Genomic DNA, 26,247 nt, shown 5'->3' on the forward strand with positions numbered 1-26,247 from the left:
GGCATCAACAACATGAAAGCATGTATTAACATGTATTAGCCTTGTATTAACAGTTTAGGCTGCTACTGGTGGTGTAATGATGTGATTGATATTTTTTTTGGCACACTTGTTTTGAGCATTGAGCATCACATGTATTGTAGCTGACCATGTCAATCCCTTTTATGACCACGGTGTACCCATCTTCTGATGGCTACTTCCAGCAGGTTATCGTGCCATAAAGTGTGAATCATTGAACATGACAATGAGTTCACTGTACTCAAATGGCCTCCACAGTCACCAGATTTTAATCCAATAGAGCACCTTTGGCATGTGGTGGAATGGGAGGTTCGCATCATAGATGTGCAGCCACCAATCTGCAGCAACTGCGTGATCTTATCATGTCAATATGGACCAAACTCTCTGAGGAATATTTCCAGTACCTTGTTGAATCTATGCCACGAAGGATTAAGGCAGTCCTGAAGGCAAAAGGCGGTCCAACCTGGTAACTAGTAAGGTGTACCTAATAAAGTGGCCGATGAATGTATGTTGTCATGTCTGCTGGTGGAAGTTCTTGTATGGCATGGTCCATAGTGGATAAAGAAAGCTTGTCACCATACTGTTTGTGTATTTCCAGAACTGTATGTGTAACTTGCCCTACTTCAAGCAGGATTCAAACTGGTATCTTCTGCGTAGGAGGAGTGCTCACTAACAGACTGCTACAGCCTCTATATTCAGTCTTCTGAGGTCAGAGAAGCGTTTACTTGCAGCTCCACTTGTTACACTAACCACACTAACCCTTACTCGCATCTTGTGATGAGTAACTAGTGTTGAGGCCAGTAGAACGAAGTTTACGTGCACATCTTGTACTAGTTAGTCTTCTCTCCAAACCTCACTCGCACCTGGGTCACGGCACCAGTTTAGCATATCTTGTTCTCCTTGCACTTTTGTAAACCCCCAGGATGAGTAACTGGTGCTGAGGCAAGTAGAATGAAGTTTACTTGCACGTCTTGTACTAGTTAGTCTTCTGGCTAAATCTCACTCGCATCCGGGTCACGGCACCAGTTTAACATCCCTTGCTCTACTTGCACTGAGTTTCTGTAAATGCCTAGGATGAGTAGCTAGTGCTAAGGCCAGTAGAATGAAGTTTACTTGCACATGTCATACTAGTTAGTCTTCTCCCTAAACCTCAGTCACATCCGGGTCACGGCACCAGTTGAACATCACTTGTTCTACTTGCACTTCTGTAAACCCCTAGGATGAGTAACTAGTGCTAAGGCCAGTAGAATGAAGTTTACTTGCACATCTCGTACTAGTTAGTCTTCTCCCTAAACCTCAGTCGCATCTGGGTCAGGGCACCAGTTTAACATCCCTTGTTCTACTTCCACTGAGTTCTGTAAACCCCTAGGATGAGTAACTGGTGCTGAGGCAAGTAGAATGAAGTTTACTTGCACGTCTTGTACTAGTTAGTCTTCTCGCTAAATCTCCCTCGCATCCGGGTCACGGCACCAGTTTAACATCCCTTGCTCTACTTGCACTTCTGTAAACCCCTAGGATGAGTAACTAGTGCTAAGGCCAGTAGAATGAAGTTTACTTGCACATCTCGTACTAGTTAGTCCTCTCCCTAAACCTCAGTCACATCCGGGTCACGGCACCAGTTAACACCTCTTGCTCTACTTGCACTTCTGTAAACCTCTAGTAAAAGAATCACCAATCTCGATCCTGGAGGGCCAGTGTTCCTGCAGGGTTTATCTAAAACTTGCCTCAACAAACCTGCCTGGGTGTTTCAAGTATACATAGTAAGACCTTGATTAGCTTGTTCAGGTGTGGTTGATTAGGGTTGGAGCTAAAAACTGCAGGACAACGGCCCGCCTGGAACAAAATTGGTGACCCCTGCTCTAGTATAAATAACTAGTGCTGAGGCCAGTAGAATGAAGTATATTACATCTCGTACTAGTTAGTCTTCCCCCTAAACCTCACTCGCATCCGGGTCACGGCACCAGTTTAACACCTCTTGTTCTACTTGCACTGAGTTTCTGTAAACCCCAAGTATGAGTAACTAGTGTTGAGGCCAGTAGATTGAATTTTACATCTCATACTTATTAGTTTTCCCCCTAAACTTCTCTCTCATCCGGGCCACGGTGCCAATATAACACTTTTATTTCTAAACGAACCACCAAAATGGTATTCAAATAATGTCTCAGGATGTGGGTGCACTAGCAAGACAACTGCCCCATGTGTCAGTCACAATTGCATCTAATGAGGTCAGGAAAGTGAAGTGTACACGCACAGCTCCTACTAGCTGATTTCTGGTACACTCGGTCCTCTAAACTTCAGTCTCATCCGGGTCACGGCAACAACATGAGCACTCCAGTTACATTGTTACAAGCACTACTAAGAGAGGGATTTACACCTTGTCTCTGGCATGCTAGACCAGCATGCTGAGAAGGACACTAAATGCCATAGCTCCATGCGTCAATTGCTAATCTCTTGAGGCCAGGGGAGTGAGGTTTGCTTGCGCTGCTTTTATTAGTTGACCTTGGTTACACTCACCCTTCTAAAACTCACTACCATCCAGATCATGGCACTACTATATCTCTTGTGGTTCGATATGCCCTGCTCTTAGCGGATCTTTGGCATGGGAGGAAGACACTAAGGGTGCTTTCACAACTGTGAATCGATTGATTTGTTCTGAATGCGGGATTCAAATTGTTACATTGTTGCTCTTTGTTTTTGGTGCGGTCCGCTTTTACGCTGCAGTTTCCAAACGGACCGAAAGAGCTAAAACAAGTCATGTGTGAGTAAACTCTCCTCACATTGGTCAGAGTTTCACGATTTATTTTGCAGAGTCCCGCTCAGCTGTCATGGGTTCTTATGACAATGAGCAATAAGACAATGGCTGTTTCTCAGTATGCATTCTTCAGCGGTCCTGCATCCTCGTGTTCTCGTGCAACGTCATCGTCAGCTGCCTAAGTTCAGTTCCAATACTCAAGACTGCTCAAGACTGCAAGTACGGAGGACGCGTAAACTTCCCGGGTGTGATCTTGATATCGAGGATGCAGACTTGAGCACTGAACTCGCTCTGGAAGTCCCAGAAGTCATTGCGACTGGAGGTGGAAAGCGCAGCATTTAATTTAGATTTATTATTAAAGTTCAGAGATATCACTTATTTACCTCAGGAGTTTCCCTAAATGAAACAGTGAAAGTAAACATTAACAGGAATATCTTAATAAAGGAATAAACACATTAAGGGTTGTTTGTTTACCGAAATTCGTATTAAAATTTGTTTTATTTATATTGTGCAGAGTATATTTATAATGTTTTTATGCAAAGTATATGTTTTGAAGAGGGGGAAAACAATAAATCGTTGTAATCGTGCTGTAATGTTTAAATAATTTCCATTTAAAATGCGTGAAGGTCACATGACCATTAGGAAGAACACGACATCCCATTTCTCAAAGGACGCATTCTCTGCCCTCGCGGTCTCCTGAGTTCGTTTTTCCGATCGGTCTCCACAAGACCGGTCTCCACAAGAACGCAAGTCCGTTCTCTGCGTTCTTGGAATTGAGAAACAGCCACTATAAGCGATGTGAAGGCCAGGGAGGTGACTGATGTGAAGACCGGAGGGTTTGGTGGTGTTTGACAGGGTGCGCGCAACGTGTCTGAAGAGCAAGGATGCAGTGGAGAGGGGTGAGAAGGGTGCACAATGTTATCGAGGACCGGGAGGGAGACTACCGGAACTTCCTGTAGACTTGGGATGTCTGGAATGACCTCCAGTTCTGCTCATAATCCTCTCTTCATATAGCTGTATAACTATTACACATCCGTAAAACACTTATATAGATGGGCTCGGATCATATAGCTTTCGCACTACAATCGATCCGCTCCAGAGTTCGTTTCAATCAAGCCGAGACCACCACATTCCGGCGATCTCTAAACCATTGTTTTGGCGCAGATCCGAAAGCAATTGCTGAATTCACATATGCCAAACGAACAGCTCTAACCAGGCAAATGAGACCGGTTCCGAAACAAAAGTGTAGGTGTGAAAGCACCCTAACAAGAACACTAAATACCACAGCATCTAGCTTCATTTGCCTCTTGAGACCAGGGGAGTCAGGTTCACCCACCTAACTACAAACATCTAATCTCTATTACATTCAACCCTTAAACTTTACTCCCATCGGGGTCACGGCACCAATGTAACCTCTTCAGTTATCCAAGCATGATCCAAACTGCATATATAACATGTTTAGCCAGCATGCTAAGAAAGACTAAAGGTCATAGCCCAATGTGTCATTTGCTAAGACACCTTTTGAGGCCCAGGGAGTGAGGATTAGTTGCATGGCTCTTTCTAGCTTGACTCCATTACACTTACACACTAAATTTAAATTTACCAGTGTAAACCCTCACCTAATTCAGCCCATAGAATGAGTGTTGAGCGCCTATGAAAGAGAGCTCTATGATTCTATGAAAGAGAACCCATTTATTCATTCATTTTCCTTTGGCTTAGTCCCTTGTTTATCAGGATTCGCCAGCGCGGAATGAACCGGCAACTATTCTGGCATTTGTTTTACACAAACCAGTACTGGGAAACACCCATACACTACGGCCAATTTACTTCATCCTGTTCCCTTATACCGTGATTTTTCACGCGTCCTCTGTTCTTGCCGTCTTGAGTATTGGAACTGAACTTTAGCAGCTGATGATGACGAGAACACGAAGACGCAAGACAGCTGAAGAACGCATTTTGAGACACAGCCAAAGTGATTTTTTTGGAGTGAAAGGACAGCAATACACTTTTTTAAATGTCACCTGATTGATTTTAAAGGTCCAGTGAAGTGCTTTGAAATGAGCATTTTTATTCATGTTTGACAACTGAAGCAGAAAAAGAGGGCGGGACATATATTAGCCACTCCTCCTTTAAAAAACAGCCAACAGCGTTCAGTTTTTTTCACAGCTCTGCAAGTGAGAGTGGTTGAGGTCAAGCGCATCCAATGAAAAGCAAACGATAAGCATATTGAAGGAGGGCGGGTTGTGTCAGATACTACAGAGCATTTGATTGGTCAAGATTTGATGAGAAACTGAAGTATGAGGTGAAGAAAAATGCTGATCAATTTAGGTGGAAGTGTCAAATTGAAAGCTTTGGATGTGTGTATATATATATATATATATATATATATATATATATATATATATATATATATATATATATATATATATATATATATATATATATCATGTTTGTCTCTTCTAAATGTGAATTTTGTCTCTGTTTTGGAGCACACAAGCTTTAGGATATCATTAAAGCTAGCATACTGATACTGACAACTTCAATCCCTGCCACAGAACAGGACACGTGATTTGCGGAGTCATTGCAAAGTAAGTTTAAAGCTAAGTGAAATATTTTTGTTTGCAGGTTTTTAATTGTTCATAGTGTATGAGTGTGTGTGAATGAGTGTGTGTATGGGTGTTTCCCAGTAATGAATTGCAGCTGGGTATCCGCTGCATAAAACATATGCTGGATAAGTTGGCGGTTCATTCCGCTATGGTGACCCCTGATTAATAAAGGGACTAATGAATGAATGAATGAATAAGGCTTGTGACTGTAATGTTTCAAGCGAATTTAAACAATTTGGGCTTAAGAATTGAAAGTTTGTAGCTTCAACAAAGATTGTTTTACATTACTTATGCAATGAAGACTATACAGTGTTAATATACAACTGGTTATTAGATTTAATGTGTCTTAATACTTATATAGGTCTCCACTGTGTAAAACAGTAAAAAACCAGAGTAGTTGGTGGTTCATTCTGCTGTGGCGACCCCTGACAAACCAGTAAACCGAATGAATGAAATACTCATAAATCTATAAAGCAGGTTATTTAAAGTTGATCTTTGTTCTATTGTGTTACGCTTGTAGTTAGTTTATTTTTTTGCTGATTCACTCTACCTAATCTTCTCGATTAATCTCAAATAATGAGCACTTTCCAAATAGTGTCATTTAAATCATCTAATGAAATGATATTCATGTGACAGCATATATTGTAGAAAACTAAATATTGCAATGTCATTCTTTACAGATATCATGCAGAACAAATGCCTATATCAGGGGTGGCTAACCCTGTTCCTGGAGAGCCACCTTCCTGCAGATTTCAGCTGCAACCCATATCAAACACACCTGCCTGTAATTATCATGTGGTGTTCAGGTCCTTATTAATTGGTTCAGGTGTGTTTGATATGGGTAGCACCTGAAATCTACAGGAATGTGGCTCTCCAGGAACAGGGTTGGCCACCCCTGACTTAGATTTTACCAGATGAGTTACAACTCACATTGAAACAGTTCAAAACTGCATTTCGGGGCACTTCTCTCAGCTGGTATTAGGCATGGGATGATAACCAGTTTCAAGGTTTACCGCAGTTTCAAAAAGTCAAGGTTTTAGAACAGTCAACATTTGATGCTATACTGTTCGTATGGTACAGTGCATCCTGAAAGTATTCATCGCGCTTCACTTTTCCCACATTTAGTTTTTATGTTACAGCCTTATTCCAAATTGGATTAAATTAATTTATTTCCTCAAAATTCTACACACAATACCCCATAATGACAATGTGAAAAAAGAGTTTTTGAAATTGATGCAAATTTATTAAAAATAAAAAACCTGAAAAATCACATGTGCATTTGCCATGAAGCTCTATATTATGCTCAAGTACATTCTGTTTCACTGATCATTCTTGAGATGTTTCAGCAGCTTCGTTGGATTTCACTTGCGATAAATTCAGTTGGTTGGACATGATTTGAAAAGGCATACACCTGTCTACATAAGGTCCCAGGGTTGACAGTGCATGTCAAAGCATAAACCAAGCATGAAGACAAAAGAAATGTCTGTAGACCTCTAAGACAGGATTGTCTCGAGGCACAAGACTGGGGAAGGTTACAGAAAAATTTCTGCTGCTCTGAAAGCTCCAATGAGCACAGTGACCTCTATCACATGTAAGTGGAAGATATTTGGAACCACCAAGGCTCTTCCTAGAGCTGGCCAGCCATCTAAGCTGAGAGATCGTGGGAGAAGGGCCTTAGTCAAGGCGGTGATCAATAACCCAATGGTCACTCTGTCTGAGCTCCAGCGTTCTTCTGTGGAGAGAGGAGAACCTTACAGAGAGACAACCATCTGTGCAGCAATCCACCAATCAGACCTGTATGGTAGAGTGGCCAGACGGAAGCCACTCCCCGCCTGAAATTTGCCAAAAGTCACCTGAAGGTCTCTGAGACCATAAGAAACAAAATTCTCGGGTCTGATGAGAATAAAATTGAACTCTTTGGAGTGAATGTCAGGCGTTAGCCTACGTTTAGAGAAAACCAGGCACACCTCATCACCAGGATAATACCATCCCTACAGTGAAGCATGGTAGTGGCAGCATCATGCTGTGGGGATGTTTTTCAGCAGCAGGAACTGGAAGACTAGTCAGGATAGAAGGTAAGATGAATGCAGCAATGTACAGAGACATCCTGAATGAAAACTCACTTCACAGTACTCTTGACCTTAGACTGGGGCGACGATCTACCAGCAGGACAATGACCCAAAGCACACCTCCAAAATATCAATGGAATGGCTTCATAACAACTCGGTGAATGTTCTAGAGTGGCTCAGCCACAGCCCAGACCTAAACCCTATAGAACATCTCTGGAGGAATCTGAAAATGGCTGTGCATTGTTGCCTCCCATTCAACCTTTTAGAGCTTGAGAGGTACAGCAAAGATGAATGGGCAAAAATTCCCAGTTGTGCCAAGCTTGTGCCATCATATTCAAAAGGACTTGAGGCTGTAATTGCTGCCAAAGGTGCATCAGCAGAATATTGAGCAAAGGCTGTGAACACTGATGTACATTTGATTTGACACGTTTTTTATTTTGAATAAATTTCCAACAATTTCAAAACTCTTTTCACATTGTCATTATGGGGTATTGTGTGTAGAATTATGAGGAAATAAATTAATTTAATCCACTTTTTCCAAAAAAAAAAAAAGTGGGAAAAGTTGTATGCATGTATGTAAGTTCTGTAACTATTTTATTTAGTTTATTAGGGCAACAATTAGAGCTGTGAACCTACACTAGTCTTACGTTTCGGTTCGGTTACGATTATCATACCTTCGATTTGGTTCAATTCGGTATTTCGGTGCATCACGGTGCATTGACGATGCTTTTATATTTTCTTCACAGCAGCAGCTCTTGTATTAAAATGTATGAATATATTTATATTTATATAGGCTATTATTTGTAATACAATTGTGTCATTTAATACAAACAGTCAGATATATAAACTGTAACTTTAAAAAAACGAGCATTTAGCAAATAATATAAACAAATATAAATATCCAGCTCAATTTCTGAATCTTGTCTAGTTCTCTTACACCCCTTTGATTGGTTACACCCTCAACAAAAACGGTTGCGATTGGCTCTTGCGCGCTGCGCTCTTCAGATGAATCATAAGCGGCAGGCGGCAGCGGCGATCTCACAGCTGATCTGTTATAGACACGGTGGAGAAAACTCTGCAGACACGCGCTCGTTTCTGTATCCAAAAGTAACGCTGTAAAACAGCAGAGAGGAGAAGAAAAGCCACGCCAGCAGGTCAAATGGGCCACTGTGTGTGTGAGAAAGAGAGAGAGAGAAAGAGCGAGAGCGAGCAAGCGAGTGAGAGAGAGAGAGAAATGGAGTAGGCTACTTTCATTCTCAAACACACACAGTGAAATTGTGCACAGTTCATGAGTATTAAGTAGTTAGAGCGTTGTAAATACTCGCGATCGTCTCCCTCGCGACAGATCGCATATGAGGTTAATGACGTCAGTAATAACCGTTTATGATTATTACTGAACCTATACCGAATTGTCCGCGTCTGCATCGTGGTGCATCGAAGAAACGATTAATTTTGACACCCCTAGCAACAATATTACCCAGACATTTAGGAAGGACTTATTTCAGAGCAGTGATCAGAATACTGTGATACCGTGAAATCTTGATTTTTTTTTTTTTTATCCAAGGTTATCATATCGTCACAATCTTACACAGGCCATTTCTAGCTGGTATGGACCAAGTGTGCCGCAAGCCTGCATTTGAGTGAAGGTCTCGACCGTTAGATTGCCCCCTGGGGGCTGGCTGCAGTACAAGTCATAAAGCCCGCCTCCTCTGTGTTAATAAAGGAGACTTGAGCCCAAATAAAAAAATTTATTACACTTGCAATAAAATGTCCCGAAAGATGGTTCTGTTCGATTAAGGCATAGATTATTGTGCTGAAATAGGTGCAGATCTTCATTTTTGTAAACAGTTTGTTTTTAGCAGTAATTTAATGCTGGGCGTGTCATCGTGATTGACAGTTGTGATTGACAGTTTCTCAAAGCAGCGCGTCTGAGCTTCGGCAGAAGACTGAAGTGTTATAATTCGATTTCTGTGTTATTTTACCATGACAAAATGAGTTCAGCAGTAAACTACAGTTTCTGACATACATGATCCTGGTGGAACACTGTTTATTCGCTAAGGTCAGGACTTTTTTCGGGCTTTATTAGTTTGCTTATACAACTTTATTAGCTTTATTAGTTTGCTTATATCTAGGTCCAGCTAGATTCTCGCCTGCCGGAGACTTACCCATCAGAGCTCAGACTGACTACCTCTGCTGGACCTACTCCGGATGCCTGGACTCACAGCCCGATTCCAGCCCGAGTCAATCGAGCCAGATGCGGCGGCCGAGCGAGCCGGCGCTGCCGCATGCGAGCCGGAATCAGCCCGCGACGCCGCGAGTAGGTTATGCGCTGCGGCCCGGAGCTGGCCGATTGAATATATAAAACCCTCATATTTGTTAACATTATTACATCCATTTGTGTTGATATGACAGCAAACGCATGCTGAGAAGTTCGGGGGGCGTGGTTGATTTTACATAAAGCGTTTGGTTAGAAGCTTGACTCCGCTCAATTTCGCGGCTCCTCCTCTGGCTCCATCAGACAGTCCTTCTGCGCATGTCAAGGCTCCAATTTCAGCAGTCTTTTGCGACAGTTTGTGCCCGTCAAGCAGGCGTTTTGCCCTCAAGGCGTTCAAAGGGAAAAGGGGCTGTCGCGTCGTCCATATTTTTTACAGTCATTGGTATGGACACTGAGTAAGCCATTTAACAAGAGGAGCATTAAAATCAACTCAAATGAATTGATTCAGCATAATTCGGTAGACTGCAGGTGGCATGAGCTCACCATGCTCTCTGGTGAGAAAGAGCAGGCAGTATAATGGTTTGCTTATTCAGAGGTTTGGACGGATAAAAAAAAGATAGTGTCTCACTTGTTCAGATGTGATTACTGATTAAACAAACTGCCCCTTTATGCAGGCTCCGAGCGAGAGGGTGGAGGTGGAAACGAAACAAGCAAGAACGAGACACAAAGAAAGCGGGAAACAGAACAAATCTTCTGAGTCAGCGAAGTTGAGTTGTTCAGTTGGACCAGCGCCACCTTCTGGCCCAAAGACAAGCTCGGTGAGTGTGTTTTCTTACTTTTCTGTTTCTTTAACCTTCTCGCCATGGGCTGCAGTCTGATTGAGAGGAATGCCAGTCATGCAAGGCTCCAGACACACACACAATTCATCTCAACACCCCGCAGGTCTCCACATGTTTGCATAAACACACGCATTGGAAAGGAGTCACAGTCGGGAGAGTTTGATTAAGCGCTGTGAGTGTGTTACACATATATAACACAAAAGACCTGTGTGTGTGTGTACGTCTGGGGCGCTGTGTGTGTCAGCCATTCCTCTTCGTCAGACTCACGGTCACCACTGTGTGAGCTCTGTGTATTTTTGTGTATGTTTAGTTTTGCATGTTTTCGCTCGCCGTTGAGTTCCCGCATTACACCGCGAGCTTGAGCGTTTACCATAAAGGCACATTGTGAGAGGTGGTGGAGTCATAAGTGCGGCCCTCGGGTGCTGTTTTCGCTATGGGTGCAGACTTTGACCCTGAGCTTAATTATTCGTGGGTTGGGGGGTGGAAGAGGTCACTGAAAATTTGTATCTGAATGAAATGTGATAGACTGGGATACGTGCAGGACGTGGTTGGGTGCAGGGTTATTACAGATAACTACATTTAAATGATTAAAACATGTTGGGTTTCATTGCAATGAAATAAACTTTAATGGCAGTATAATTAAATATATGTTTTATTTTATAGTAGATAGTTGCCAAAGAAATTTTTTGAATATACATTTGATGACACCTTGACGTCAAATTCATCTTTAATATAGATATATTTAACAGATATATTTAAAAGTTGACTCAAAATGACTAAAACTTCAAAAATAATATGGTAATACTGTATATTATAACTAAACTAACTGGCCACTTTATTAGGTACACCTTACATGTGCTGGGTTGGACCCCCTTTTGCCTTCAGAGCTGCTTTAAACCTTCGTGGCATAGATTCAACAGGGTGCTGGAAATATTCCTCAGAGATTTTGGTCCATTTTAACAAGAAAGCATCACACAGTTGCTGCAGATTTGTCGGCTGCACATCCATGATGCGAATCTCCCGTTCCACCACATCCCAAAGATGTTCCATTGAATTGAGATCTTATGACTGTGCAGGCCATTTGAATACAGGGAATCTATTGTCATGTTAATGAAACCAGTCTGAGATGATTTGCGCCGTACAACATGGTGCGTTATTCTGCTGGAAGTAACCATCAGAAGATGGTACACTGTGGTCATAAAGGGATGGACAAGGTAAGCAGCAATACTCAGGTAGGCTGTGGCGTTGGCACGATGCTCATTTAGTACTAATAAACCCAAAGCTTGCACAAAAAATATCCCCGACACCATTTGAACACCACCACCAGCCTGAATTGTTGATACAAGGCTGGATGGATCCATGCTTTAATGTTGTTAATGCCGAATTCTGACCCTACCATCAAAACCGAGACTCATCAGACCAGGCAATGTTTTTCCAATCTTCAATTGTCTAGTTTTGGTTGAGCCTGAATTGTAGCCTCAGTTTCCTGTTCTTAGCTGACAGGAGTGGCTCCTGGTGTGATCTTCTGCTACTGTTGCCCATCTGCCTCAAGGTTGGACGTTCAGAAATGCTCTTCTGCAGACCTCTGCAGAGTTGGAACGAGTGCTTATTTGAGTTACTGTTGCCTTTCTATCAGCTTGAACAGTCATTCTCATCTGACCTCTGGCATCAACAAGGCATTTGGGCCAACACTGCCGCTCACTGGATATTTTCTCTTATTCGGACCATTCTCTGCAAACCCTATGCAGGGCGGCACGATTAATCAAGAAAAGATCACGATCTCGATTTGACCCTACACACGATCTTAATTCAGCTTTTCTACGATTCAGCCAATTCTATTTTCAAGGTCAGGAGAGAAGGGTAAAGGCGGACGCACAAGTCTTCACAGCAACATGGACACCTTCAAATGGCGTTAAAAGTGTCACATACTACATTTATCAGGTATAATTCACCCAGAAATGTTATTTCTGTCTTAGGGCCTACTCACTCTTTGCCATCAGTACTGTGCCCAGGCCCGTTTCCCAGATCGTTTGATAAGTGTGAGTGCACAGAATCGGGCTCAAGTGTGCCTGAGCGCAGTTCACTTGGGTTTGGCGCGGTACGCTTGTGATAGTGAAAAACGCGCCAAAGCCCGAAACTGAAAGCGAGACGTGACTTTTAAGGGACTGTTTCATATGGATTTATTAATCATTCTTACTGTTGTTCAGTGAACGCAAACTGCCGTAGTTTATTAAAGACGCAAACCCCTCACTGCACGACAGCTGCGCGCCTTCAGCAGACCTCCTCATTCCTGCAGCACGAGGGCTTTATGATTGTTTATGAGCGCCAAAAGTGGTGGATCTGTTCGGCAAAATACCTGACTGCATGTCACCACATCCCTAAGGACTGTTTGGCGAAATATTTGACGGCATATCAAACGACTGCTGAGTGAGAGCGATGACATAAGCGTGCCGAAGCCAGGTTGTGGTGTGAGCGCGGGCCGTCGGGGGAAATGGGAGGGGGGACAAGCGTGCTTTGGCCCGGTTCGAGGCAACTGTACCTAGTGTGAGTACGGCCTTAATGTAATGTATTCGCGGCTGCAAAATCACATGAAGATTCGGACATGTCCTTAATGCTTTTGCTGCTCTTTAGACTTTAAACCTAGATCGTTAAAATTGAGACCTAAGACCTTTCTGACAATATACAAAATTGGGTTGGTGTTTCCAACTGAATATTGAGTAGGAGGTGGAGTTTTATGCTTGTCCTCCTCATTTCACTAGTGGTCCAACTAGTGGTCGTAGGTTTGTGGCTAAACATATTTCGCCCAAGCTATCAAACTGACATCATCAGAGATGACTGCCATTGGAGAGGATTACTGGCTCACATTAAGACTAATAATGTTCACTTAAAAATCAACATTTATAAATTATGATTTTATAAGGACTTTAATAATGTTTTCATATAAACGATTTTTTTTTGTTTGTTTTTTTTACAACAGAGGATTGTAAATAATTTTTGTTTGTAAAGTCAATTACTTGAACACTTGGATTAAACATCAGTTATGTAGATTTAAAAACATCAGTAATGTGTACACTTTTATAATATAGTGGCTCCAGTGTCAAACAGATCCATTATTCAATATTTCCAGCAGCACCACACGTGAGCTTCATCACAATCATATGTGTGCATCCGCAAACAAGCAAAAAGCCAAGACCTTGTTGCCTGCCTCCTCCTTCCTCCTCTGTGTGTATGTGTGTTGTGTGTGTGTGTGTGTGTTTGTGTGTTAGTGAAACAGATCTGCACTGGTGAGGGGGCTGAAGGATGACCTCATCAGGAAAGGAAACTTTCCCACAGTCTCTACACAAAGCCTGCTGTCAAAAGGTGAACAGAAAGAGAAAGAGAAGAAATTTAACACACTGGATAAAAAAGGCTTAATCTCAATATACAACCTCTTTCTCTCGCTCTAAAAAGAAAAAGACATTTAGGCTCAAATATAAAATAGTGGATCTCAAATTTGTTCTAGATAAGTCGAGGCCGAGGTGCCGTTTTGTCTTTGCCTGAATGACAATGGGGGCACAAATATTGTTGTCACTATTGATGGTTAATATGTCACGTGTCTTACTTCAATTCTCTTGGTGCATTTCATTCCATGCTAGCCAGAACACATACATGTGTCTGGTCCTTGAGCTTTGAGTTTTTATATATACACTTTCAGAAATAAAGATACACTAGCTGTCACTGAGGCAGAAGATACATATTTGTAACCAAAGAGTCCGCAAGGGTACCTCAAAGGTGCATATTAGTGTCAAGATGTACCTAAAAAGTACATTTGAGGTACCACTGTTGACCCTTCAGGTACTTCAAGAGTTCACACTTAGCTGATGATTTATAAAAGCTTGTTTGGCATGCTGTCTTGGGAGAGAGTCCCGAGCTCAAGGGATCCTCGAGCCCAGGGCTTCCTCCCGTTGGCAGAGCGAGAGGAGAGCCTGAGCTCGGTGGATCTCAGAACTCTCCGGCTGCGGTAGCTAAGGGATCAAAAGGGGTTAGACAAATGCTTGATTGTTATGCATGTTGAATGTCTTTGGATGGTGGGAGGAAACTGGAGAACCCGGTGAAAACCCACGCGGACATGGGGAGAACATACAGAAACACCCTGTCGGACCAGCGGTTCTTGCTGTGGGGCTCACAGTGCTAACCACTGGGCCGCCGTGCCGCCCGATCAGAGGTAAAGGAGAATAGGGGAGAAAGGCAAGCAAGGGCAGTTACCCTTGTAGCAAAGAATTCTGGCCCAGATTTGGCATTAAGCTGGGACAGCAGGCATTCATCCGGCACTGGCATACAGCATGTGGGCCAACCATGGCCTGGGTTTGGCAGAGGTGGCACCATCTATAATGCGGCACACAAGATTTGGGCCAGATGAAAAACGTAGTAGTTGGCCCAGGTTTAAAAAATTGATTGTGGGCCACGTGAGTTTGGCCAGTCTTGACCCACATTTAAAATACATTAAAATAATTTTTGATTAAATAAATCAATTCTACCAATCAGGTCACTGAGAAAAAACAAGGCCCATAGTGCGCCTAAAGTGCAATGCTTCATGGGTTTATCAATTTCATTGCAATCGTGACACACCAACCTTACTGGCCCAGTTCAGGCCCAGTTATGAGTTATTAACTTGGCTGAGACTTGGCCCAGATATGGTCTGTGTTTGGCCCTTGTCTAGAAGCCAGATTTGGTGCAGTCATGTACCGTAATTCACTGCGGCATGTGGGCCAAGCAAAACCTGATTGTGTGGGCCAGAGCTGGGCCAGAGAAATTTTGCTATGTGGGTATGTACTCAGATGATACAACATTACATTTACCAGCGGCATTGATAGAACAAATATCTGCTGATTTAGATGAGGAGTTACAATTAGTGGTAAAGTGGGTGCAGAATAATAAGATGGTTTTAAATTTGACAAAAACCAAAAGTAATGTGTTTGGATCAAACTTTCAATTTAAATGTAAACCACAGTTAAATTTGTCTGTTATGAGTGTGCCTATTAAACAGGTCGAGGAAATTAAAGGGTCACGAAACACCAAAACACATTTTTTGAGCTGTTGACAGTCGTATATGTGTCCCACACTGCTAAAAACACTATTAGGACACCTATATTTCACTAAAAAGTGTAAATTGGTTGTTTTTGCGTTATTTTAAGCAAATTCGTACTTCCGGTTTGAAACTAATTTTTGAAGCTGCGTCACAGTCATGACATAATAGCGTGTATTCCAGCATGCAGACTGGACGTCTGTGCCAGAGTGAGTCTTATTACGTCTTACAGTGTGATGCATTAATGCATGAGTAAGGCTTGGTTCAAACCAATCAGCGCGCTCTATTGTGCAACTTCATTAATATTCATTGCTGTCAGAGTGAAAACGACAGAGATGCCACGTTGTGTTGGCAAAACAAGCGTGAAGTGTTGCTTTTATAGTTTGCTGCAGTGAAGTTTTGTTTTCATTTTCTCTCTGTGAGAGCTCAGCTGGATCACGTGTGGATTAACAGTGTACGCGACGCTCGACAACAATAACTTACGTGTCTAAGGAGGATTATTGTTTACCTGAGAGCTGTTCTCATCTGCAAACGCTGAGATCTGGATTCGCTTGTAGTCTCCTCTAAATAAAGACGCGGCTCTAGTTGCTGTGGATTGTCCTGTCTCTACAGATTTGGTAAATGAGCGACCAGTGCTCTTTGTTTATTCAGTTCGTATTTTATTCGTATCAAACAAACTATTGCACCAGTGTAAACAAGTTAGCACTAACAGTTACAACCAAACTTTAATTTCGTGTTGGATTTTGTGACCGGAATAACACACGCGGCTTTCTGATGCTACCTGCCGTGTGCATCTAAGTTTCCGGGAAATGCTGAGTTTTTTTTTTTCTCTCATTCGCCGTGCGGTATCAAACATTGCATGAAAATACACGCTTAGAGCAGTTCCTCGAATCAAATATCTCGTTTGTCGGGAGGGACATGAATGAATTCCCTGAATGAAAGAGCCAAACTGCAGTTAAAGTCCACCATTTAATAATTTGGCAAATAATTCGACAACAGATGTCCATGTAAACACAGTCACATTGTCCGCTGTGGTTGTGTGTTTTGACTCTGAAATTCAGCGCGCCCAAATAGACACTCCCACACCAAGCCTCCTTTCTTCCTCCGACAAACCCCCTACTAAACAGAGCTGGACACGCCCACTTTTCTGACTTTTTTCAAAGTAGAGGTGTGAAAACACCCTGCTAAAACGAGGGGGTTTCATGGCCCTTTAAGCTTCTTGAAGTTCTTCTTGATAGTAGGTTAAAGTGGTCAAAACAGATCGATAAAATGGTAATAGTTATGGGGAGAGGTTTATCAATTATTAAGAGATGTGTAGAATTTTTACAGCAGTACTGTATTTCTCAAATTGTTCAGGCAATTGTTTTTATCTAGATTAATGTCCAATGGTATGGTCGAGTGCATCAAGTAAAGACTTAGATAAATTACAGTTAGTCCAGAATAGAGCGGCACGACTCAGGGCCTACTCACACTATGCCATCCGTACCGTGCCCAGGCCCTGTTTCCCAGATCATTTGAGAAGTGTGAGTGCGCTGAATCGGGCTCAAGCACGGTTCACTTGGCCGGCCCTGGCCCGGTTGGAAGAGGTGTGCCTGAGCGCGGATCACTTGGGCTTTGGCGCGGTACGCTTGTGTGTGAGTGCAAAACGCGCCAAGCCCGTAACTGAAAGCGATACGTGACTTTTAAGGGGCTGTTTCATATGGATTTATTAATCATTCTTACTGTTCAGTGAACGCAAACTGCCGTAAATTATTAAAGACCCAAACCCCTCACTGCACGACAGCTGCGCGCCTTCAGCAGACCTCCTCATTCCAGCAGCACGCAGGCTTTATGATCGTTTATGAGCGCCAAAAGTGGCGGATCTGTTCGGCGAAATATCTGACTGCGTGTCCCCGCATCCCTAAGGACTGTTTGGCGAAATATTTGACGGCATATCAAACAACTGAAAGGATATAACTAGAGAAATATCCACTGTGCTACTGGGTGAGAGCGTATGGCAAGCCGTTTTAGCATTTAAACCTTGTTCTGACTATCCATAAATATATTTAGAGATATCACTAATTATATTTTGACTAGTCATAATTATAATTCGACTAGTCAGAATGACAATTAGAGATATCTGCAATTACAATTGTACTAGTACAAAATCAGATTGGAGATATCTGCAAATATATTATGACTAGTCATATTCCTCCATTGACTTCCATTGAAAAATATTTGCAGATATCTCTAACTGAGTTTTGACTCGTCAAAAATCCAATTCAAGATATCTACAACTGTAATTCGACTATTAGTAAATTAATTAGAGATATCTTCAAATATATTTGTAAATATCTCTAAATATGACGAATTAAAGACATCTCCAAATGTATTATGACTAGTAAAAACTCAGTTAGAAATATCTCTAATTACAATTGTGACGAGTCAAAACTCAGTTAGAGATATCTGCAAATATTTTTCAATGGAAGTCAATGGAGGAATATGACTAGTCATAATATATTTGCAGATATCTCCAATCTGATTTCGTACTAGTACAATTGCAATTGCAGATATCTCTAATTGTTATTCTGACTAGTCGAATTATAATTATGACTAGTCAAAATATAATTAGAGATATCTCTAAATATATTTATGGAGTCAGAACAAAGATTTAAATGCTAAAAAGGCTTGCCATAGAGAGCGCTTCTGAACAGCGCAGCAGCGATGACGTAAGCGTGCCGAGGTCCGATATGGTGTGAACGCGGGCTGTTGGGGGAGACGGGAGGGGGGACAAGCGTGCTTTGGCCCGGTTCGAGGCAACTGTACCTAGTGTGAGTACGGCTTCATTTAAAACTGCAACAGAAGAGTTAATATTATGAAAATGCATAAAACTTTAGGTTGGTTATTGGTGAAGGATAGGGTAATTGTTTCTCTGCTGTGTTTTATAAGAAATATTTCTGTGTCAAAAGTTCCAAGTGTATTGTACTGTCAACTTTTGTATACATTTACATTTACATTTAGTCATTTAGCAGATGCTTTTATCCAAAGGGACTTACAAATGAGGACAAAGAAGCAATTTACACAACTAAGAGCAACAATGAATAAGTGCTATAGGCAAGTTTCAGGTCTGTAAAGTCTAAGAAGGGAAGTATTAGTAGTATTAGTATTTTTTTTTTTTTTTTTGGGTACAGTTAGTGTGATATTCAGAGAGGCAATTGCAGATTAGGAAGTGAAGTGGAGACTAAATAGTTGGGTTTTTAGTAGTTTCTTGAAAGTAGCGAGTGACTCTGCTGTTCTGATGCAGTTAGGGAGTTCATTCCACCAACTGGGCAGATTGAGCGTGAGCGTTCGCGAAAGTGATTTCTTCCCTCTTTGGGATGGAACCACGAGGCGACGTTCATTCACAGAACGCAAGTTTCTGGAGGGCACATAGATCTGCAGAAGGGAGAGCAGATAAGAAGGAGCAAAGCCAGAAGTCACTTTGTAGGCAAACATCAGAGCTTTGAATTTGATGCGAGCAGCAACTGGCAGCCAGTGCAAACGGACCAGCAGCGGAGTGACATGTGCTCGTTTAGGTTCATTAAAGACCACTCGTGCTGCTGCATTCTGGAGCAGTTGAAGGGGCTTGATAGAGTTAGCTGGAAGCCCAGCTAGTAGAGAGTTGCAGTAATCCAGTTTTGAGAGAACAAGAGCTTGAACAAGGAGTTGAGCTGCATGTTCAGATAAGAAGGGTCGGATCTTTCTGATGTTATAGAGTGCGAATCTGCACGATCGAGCAGTTCTAGAAATGTGGTCAGAGAAGTTTAGTTGGTCATCAATCGTTACTCCAAGGCTTTTCACCATTTTGGATGCAGTAATGGTTGCCCCATCCATCTGGATTAGTATAGTAATGTTAGTCATCATTTTAACACCAGGCATGCATTAAAAGGACATTTTTTGCTTCCCATTTCAAAAACTAATGCAAAGCAATGTACCGTGATGTATAGAGGAATGAAAATATGGAATGAATTTCCATCAGACATTACATGCTTTGTAATAAGTAAAATGAGGTTTAAAAAATCATTTAAAAAATATTTCATGGAACAATATTAAGTGGATTGTTAATTTGGATGTTTTGTATGAATTTTGTATTTTAATGTTTTTATTGGTCTTTGTTGTTGTGTATTAATGTCATTTTGTGTTATGTTCGAGAATAGAATAGCCACTACCTTAGAAGTGGCAAATGGGGATCCTGATAAATAAATAAATAAATAAATAAATAAGGGGGGTTTCTTCCAAACGAAGATAAAATGAACAGAAAACTGTGGTTATTTCTAGTAGCTTAGAGCTCATATGATTGGAAGATAGTGATTAGCAAATACGAGACCGGCCGTGATAAATCATAAGCACGTGATCCTCTCGAAATTAGTTTATGAATAAACTTCACAAATTTGTAACTTTTGAAAAGGTTCAGCCCCAGTGACAGCTCCTGTACCTTTATTTCTGAGAGTGTACAGTGAGGAAAATAAGTATTGAACATGTCACAATTTTTCTCGGGAAACATATTTCTGAAGGTACTGTTGACTTGAAATTTTCAGCAGATGTTGGTAACAACCCAATAAATACATATATGAAAAGAAAACCTTCTGATTAGTTTACAACTGAATTTATGTGCAATAAAATGAAATGACAGAGGATAATAGTATTGAACACATGAAGGAAGGAAGGTGTAAAAAGCCAATGAAAGCCCAGACAGGAGCTGAAAAGCTGATGGCAGCTTAAAGTCGACTTTTATGTAGAGAATGAAGTCAAAGGCATTGCTCAGGTGTGATTTTTATTCTTAAAGACTTCAGTAGAAGGTCGAAATCTTGATGGGTCTGTGGGTTTTGTTTATCCAAACTGCTCAATATTTTGTATTTTCTATTGACTTCCAGTCAGGTGATTGGCTGGGCCATTCTACTGCTAGATTTTCTTTCTTGACGGCGTTTTGGATCATTATCTTGCTGAAATGTTCACTTTGGTTTCATCTTCATCATCCTGCTAATGTAGATGTTGGACTGAAGCAGGTATTATTAATTTACACTGAAGAAGGGCAGGGGGTTGCTGAAGAACTACCGAGAGATTTCAGCTGCTGTTTGGGCTTTCACTGCCTTTCTACACCTCCCTTTCTTCATGTGTTTAATACTTTTTCCTATGTCATTTATTTTTATTTCAAATAACCTCATTCGCAAACTAGTTAGATTTGTTTTATTTTTATATATGTGTTTCTTTGGTTATCAACATCTGGTGAATATTTCAAGTCAACAGCACCTTTAGAAAAACGTTTTCTGAGAAAAATGGTAACATGTTCAGTACTTATTTCCCCCACTGTATTTATATAGAAATGTTACACACTTCATGTTCAGGTCATTTAGGACCCTGGTATGTAATTAGGTATTAAAAGGTGTCAAAAATTATTAAACTTTATATTGCTGTTATAAAAGCATTTGCAAAATACAGCATATTGAGCCTCGGAATTTAGCTGATTAAAATGTTTTTGTTTCTACTAGCTTATACTGTATCTCCTCCCTTTCTATTTATTTATTTAATTTAATTTTACTTATTTATTTAATATACAGTGTATGTTTTAATTTAGTTTGTTTGCTGTTTTGTTTTGATGTTCTGTATTGTTAATTCTTGAAAAAGCTAAATAAAAATATATAATCAAAAAAAAAAAAACCACAAAAAAAAAAAACATGAACATGAACATGACTGTTAACCATTTTACCTGTGCTGTTATTTTGGGATTTACGCCTGGATTTTGCCTACCCAAATTTAAAAGCTTCCCAAATCCACATGCAGAGGTGTAAATGCAAAAATTTGGTGTCATTTTAAAGAAAACCCTTTGAATTTTCATAAAACACTATTGAAAGTGTTTAAAATATCTGTATATGTTGTCTGTGTTATAATAAACACCTAAAAAAATAGGCGCTTATTGTATTTTTTTTTTATAAACTCAAGTTTGAAAGTGTACCTTTCAGGTTCTGTGCGGTCTAGCTTGCTGTAATTAATTTTGGTTATTCCTGCACATGTCTGTAATCATAGGAAAAAAGAAAAATGTCTCGACCATAATCTATGCAAAAGTCATTCCAACTGATGAGAGGTGCTGTACAAGCCACAGGGACCAATCATTGTTTTTATATTTCACTTTCTTTTGTTTGATCAAACATAATTTACTGTGTTTGGACCACATCAGACATATAAAAGGATTACCTATGCACATCACCTCAAAAACAGAGGAGAAATGGCCCTGAAGCGCACCGCATAAGGTATCTGGATATCTGGGGGTGCTTAGTGATCATAAATGTGTTGTTTTCACTTCTGTGCCATGGAAACACTGCAATTCATTCGGCAACTATTTGATATGTGAATATAATTCAGTAAAAAGAATGCTAGAATCGTATGAGCACCGGCAAGAGCTTTCATTTGAGCTATAACTTGTACATGTGTCATTTATGAACCATATGAAAAATATGAAAATGAACCAATGTAAAATACCTAGCTCGGGTATCCAAAATACTGTGTATTTACATGTAAATAACTTTTGTACAGTAGAATAAAAACCAAAGTGATGCATATGTGCATAAAATTTAGATTCTACAATTTCAAACAAAACCACTTAAGGGGGTCTGATGCAATGCTAGCCCTTTAAATCTTAAAGCGAAAGTCGATGCGGTCACGGACCCTGTATCACAAATTATATCCTTTATATGCTACTTAAGTTTATGCTATTAAACTGATGCTAATAAAATTAAGTTGTTCTGTTTGAGAAGTATAAAAGTGTAAAATGCATGTTGTTTTGATGTTGTTAGAGATGTAGACACTTGAAGTAAACCATATTAGCCCTCCTGTGAAAATTGTAATACTTTTGAAATATTTCCCAATGAATGATTGACAGAGCAAGACAATTTTCATATACTTCTAAATAAGTCTTGTTTCTTTTAGTTTGGCTGGAATAAAATCAGTTATGATTAAAACAAGTCATTATTGTCAGCACCCTTTAGAAATTTGATATATTTTTTGTACAGAACAAACCATTATTAAACCAATGATTGGCGTCATTAACCTAACTTGTCTAGTTAACCTAATACGCTTATTTCACGCGGCCGCCATTTTAAAGAACCACAGCGAGGCTGCGGTGGGAAGAAACCCGAACGTGTAGAACCAGCACTGTAAACATTGCAGTAACATGCTGTGGACTACAAACCTCCAGCTTTTGCAGAAATTTCAAAATGGAGAAATTGTGTAAACATCACTTTAATATTATGCAGTAAGTTTAATTTAAACAATTAAAAGCAGTTTAGCATCAAACTACATCACAATCTCTGTAAGAGTAATATGCTTAAGTGTCCTCCAGGGCTTCAGTTCATGGCACTAGTTAAACACCGTGGGGACGCTTTCCTGCTTCAGCCTATAACCCCGTCTTCTGTAGCACACCCTTGTGTTGTCTGTAATAGTGTCCCGGTACTGATTTTTTAAAAATATCTATTTCTTGCTAACATTCAAACATCGCTGAGTGCGTTCATAAACAGCACTGATTTCACCAGCAGATCGCTCGTCTGTGTTTGTACTTGGTGAACAGAGTGAACTAATGACCTTCTCGGCCATTCACAGTCATTTCTGTTGAGCATGTGAACACAATGGCAAATCAGCGCTGTTTAAGAATGCCATCAACAGTGCTTTAAATATTAGTGGGAAATTGACAGGGTTTTTTTTTATTCAGAATCTTGACAAGTCTAATGTAGAAAAAGAATCAGTTCATTAACTCGAGTTTAATAAATGGCATCTAAAACGTGTGTTTGGGAAAGAAAACGTTGGCTAACTAGTGCCATTTTTCTTAACTTAGCTAAAAATGAGCTCTGATATCCCTTTTAGCATTCATTCAGAACAGACCTCCAGGTCCGACCTTCGGGTGAAATTATCAATTTTTGTCATTTTCTCTTCGCTAAATATAAATATACAGCCAGGTACACAATGTTCGTATGTACTAAAGATTTCGCTTTTAAAAATGGCGGCTGCATGAAATCAGTCTATTAACTACACTCTCAGAAAAAAAAATGGTACAATGTTGTACCAAAGAAGGTACAAATCCTTGTCACTGGGGCAGTACATTTTTATAGGACAGCATTGTACCTTAAGACAAAGAAACAAATTTGTATTATTACAGTTTGTACCTTTAAGCAGTGGTTCTCAAAGTGGGGGCCAGGCCCCCCCGAAGGGGTTGCGGGACAATGAAAGGGGGGTCGCTTGGTGATTTCCAAAAATCTATTTATTTTTATTAAATCATAAGAATGACCATATTTTATTCATAACCTACTAAAAAAAGAAAAAAAAGTTGTTTATAGTTACTATGTACTACTGTATATAGTTACTTTAGTAGCTTATAGTTACTAGTTCTATTGGATTGCAACCCCTGGGGTAATTACATTACATTAAAGACACAGCAATAGCGTCAGATGCAGCAGATTAATTTTATAACACCAGGTTAAACTTTCTAGCCTATTTACAGCACTGACAGATATTACAAAAAATTTAACGAAGAATAGACTTGGGTCTATTGGTGTGCACGCCATTGCATGCAAGATTTCTGGATTTATAACCACCTCAGAAGATATTGGGGGTCGTGAGTCACTGGCATTGTTATTTTGGGGGTCGTGGGCTGAAAAGTTTGGGAATCCCTGCCTTTAAGGACATGATTTGTACCATGGGAAACCAAAATACATATTTGTTTTTTTAAAACCTGCAGATACAACATTGTACCTTCATCAAACGTACAAATCTAATCCATAAATGTACCACTACAACGACAGGATACTTTGTACCTTAATGTCAAAAATGCTTACCAAACATTGATTAAAAATGCCTCACAGCAAGAAGGTCGCTGGTTCGAATCTCGGCTCAGTTGGCGTTTCTGTGTGGAGTTTGCATGTTCTCCCTGCCTTCGTGTGGGTGCTCCGGTTTCCCCCACAGTCCAAAGAAATGCGGTACAGGCGAATTGGGTAGGCTATATTGTCAGTAGTGTATGAGTGTGTGTGTGGATGTTTCTCAGAGATTGGTTGCGGCTGGAAGGGCATCCGCTGGATAAAAAAAACTTGCTGGATAAGTTGGCGGTTCATTCAGTTGTGGCGACCCCGGAATAATAAAGGGACTAAGCCGACAAGAAAATGAATGAATGAGTTTCTTTAAGCATATGCATATAAATTATAATTCTTGTTTTAATATAGAAATTATTCATAAAATCAGCCTTTACAGTCATATTATTTTCATAGATATTGTAATAAAGGAGTTGTTCAACACTTTTGTACCTTTTATATGGGAACAATTGTGTGCCTTCATTTCAAATGTACCATAAAAGGTACAGAACAGCATCATAAGGGGTCTCTTCTGTACCATGTCAGGTTCCTCAAGAAACATTTTTCGTACCACTCACTGAAAAAAGTGTTGCATGCAGAACTGTTGCAAACAATTTATTTTTGTTGAATTTAAACAAACAAACTTAATTTAATAATGCTCAACTTAATTTGTTTTTGTTTAAATTTAAAACAAATAAATTGTTTACAACCCCTTAATGTAAAAAAGTTGAGTAAATCCAAGAAATCATCTTTGAAATTTTTTTTTTCAGTGTACCTTTGTTTAACGACAAACAACAAAAAATAAGGTCAAGAATCTTGGTGTGACTCTGGAGTCAGATCTGAGTTTCAACAGTCATGTCAAAGCAGTCAGTAAATCAGCATACTATCATCTCAAAAACATCGCAAGAATCAGATGCTTTGTTTCTAGTGAAGATTTAGAAAAACTTGTTCATGCTTTTATCAGCAGCAGGGTGGATTACTGTAATGGACTCCTCACTGGTCTTCCTAAAAAGACAGTCAGACAGTTGTAGCTCATCCAGAATGCTGCGGCCAGATTTCTAACCAGAACCAGGAAATCAGAGCACATCACACCTGTCCTCAGGTCTTTACACTGGCTGCCAGTTACATTCAGAATAGTTTAAAGTATTATTACTGGTCTTTAAATCACTAAATGGCCTAGGACCTAAATACATCACAGATATGCTCACTGAATACAAACCGAACAGATCACTCAGATCTTTAGGATCATATAAACTAGAAGTTCCAAGAGTTCAGTCAAAGCAGGGTGAATCAGCTTTCAGCCACTATGCCCCCCGCTGCTGGAATCAGCTTCCAGAAATGATCAGAGGTGCTCCAACATTAGGCACATTCAAATCAAGACTGAAAACACATCTGTTTAGCTGTGCGTTTACTGAATGAGCACTGTGCTGCGTCCGATAGATTGCACTATCATGTTTTTCTCTTCTTCTTCATTCTTTTATATCACATTTTACCTGTTTTTATGTTTTGTTTTGTTTTTATTATTTGTTTTTATTTTTATTTTACTTGTTTCTTTTATTCTTGTTTATGTAAAGCACTTTGAATTGCCATTGTGTATGAAATGTGCTATATAAATAAACTTGCCTTGCCTTGCCTTTGTTTCTGAGAGTGTAGTCAAGCCTTTAAATTGCTCTTTAAACTGAATCCTAGCATCTTTTTCGTTTCAAATAGACGTAGTATCTTGTCTCATGGTGATCTGAACAAGAACCAAACTTGCAAAAAAAATAAATAAATAAAAAACTCTAAAAATGACATCTCAACTCAAATATTTAGCAGGGAATAAATAGTGCTCAAACTT

At 40.2% G+C, this 26,247-nt stretch overlaps 1 protein-coding gene across 1 annotated transcript in view; it reads left to right on the plus strand.

Moving 5' to 3' along the window:
* The first annotated feature begins 2,864 nt into the window (after positions 1-2,864).
* dsg2.2 (desmoglein 2, tandem duplicate 2) overlaps positions 2,865-26,247 on the plus strand; it is a 713,230-nt gene continuing 689,847 nt past the window's right edge. The window contains exon 1 of the mRNA XM_073934055.1: positions 2,865-3,175. The gene's annotated coding sequence lies outside the window, so the exon portion shown is untranslated. The remainder of the gene's footprint in view (positions 3,176-26,247) is intronic.

This window comes from Danio rerio, chromosome 20 (genome assembly GCF_049306965.1).
Source record: "Danio rerio strain Tuebingen ecotype United States chromosome 20, GRCz12tu, whole genome shotgun sequence".
NCBI classification, from domain to species: Eukaryota; Metazoa; Chordata; class Actinopteri; order Cypriniformes; family Danionidae; genus Danio; species Danio rerio.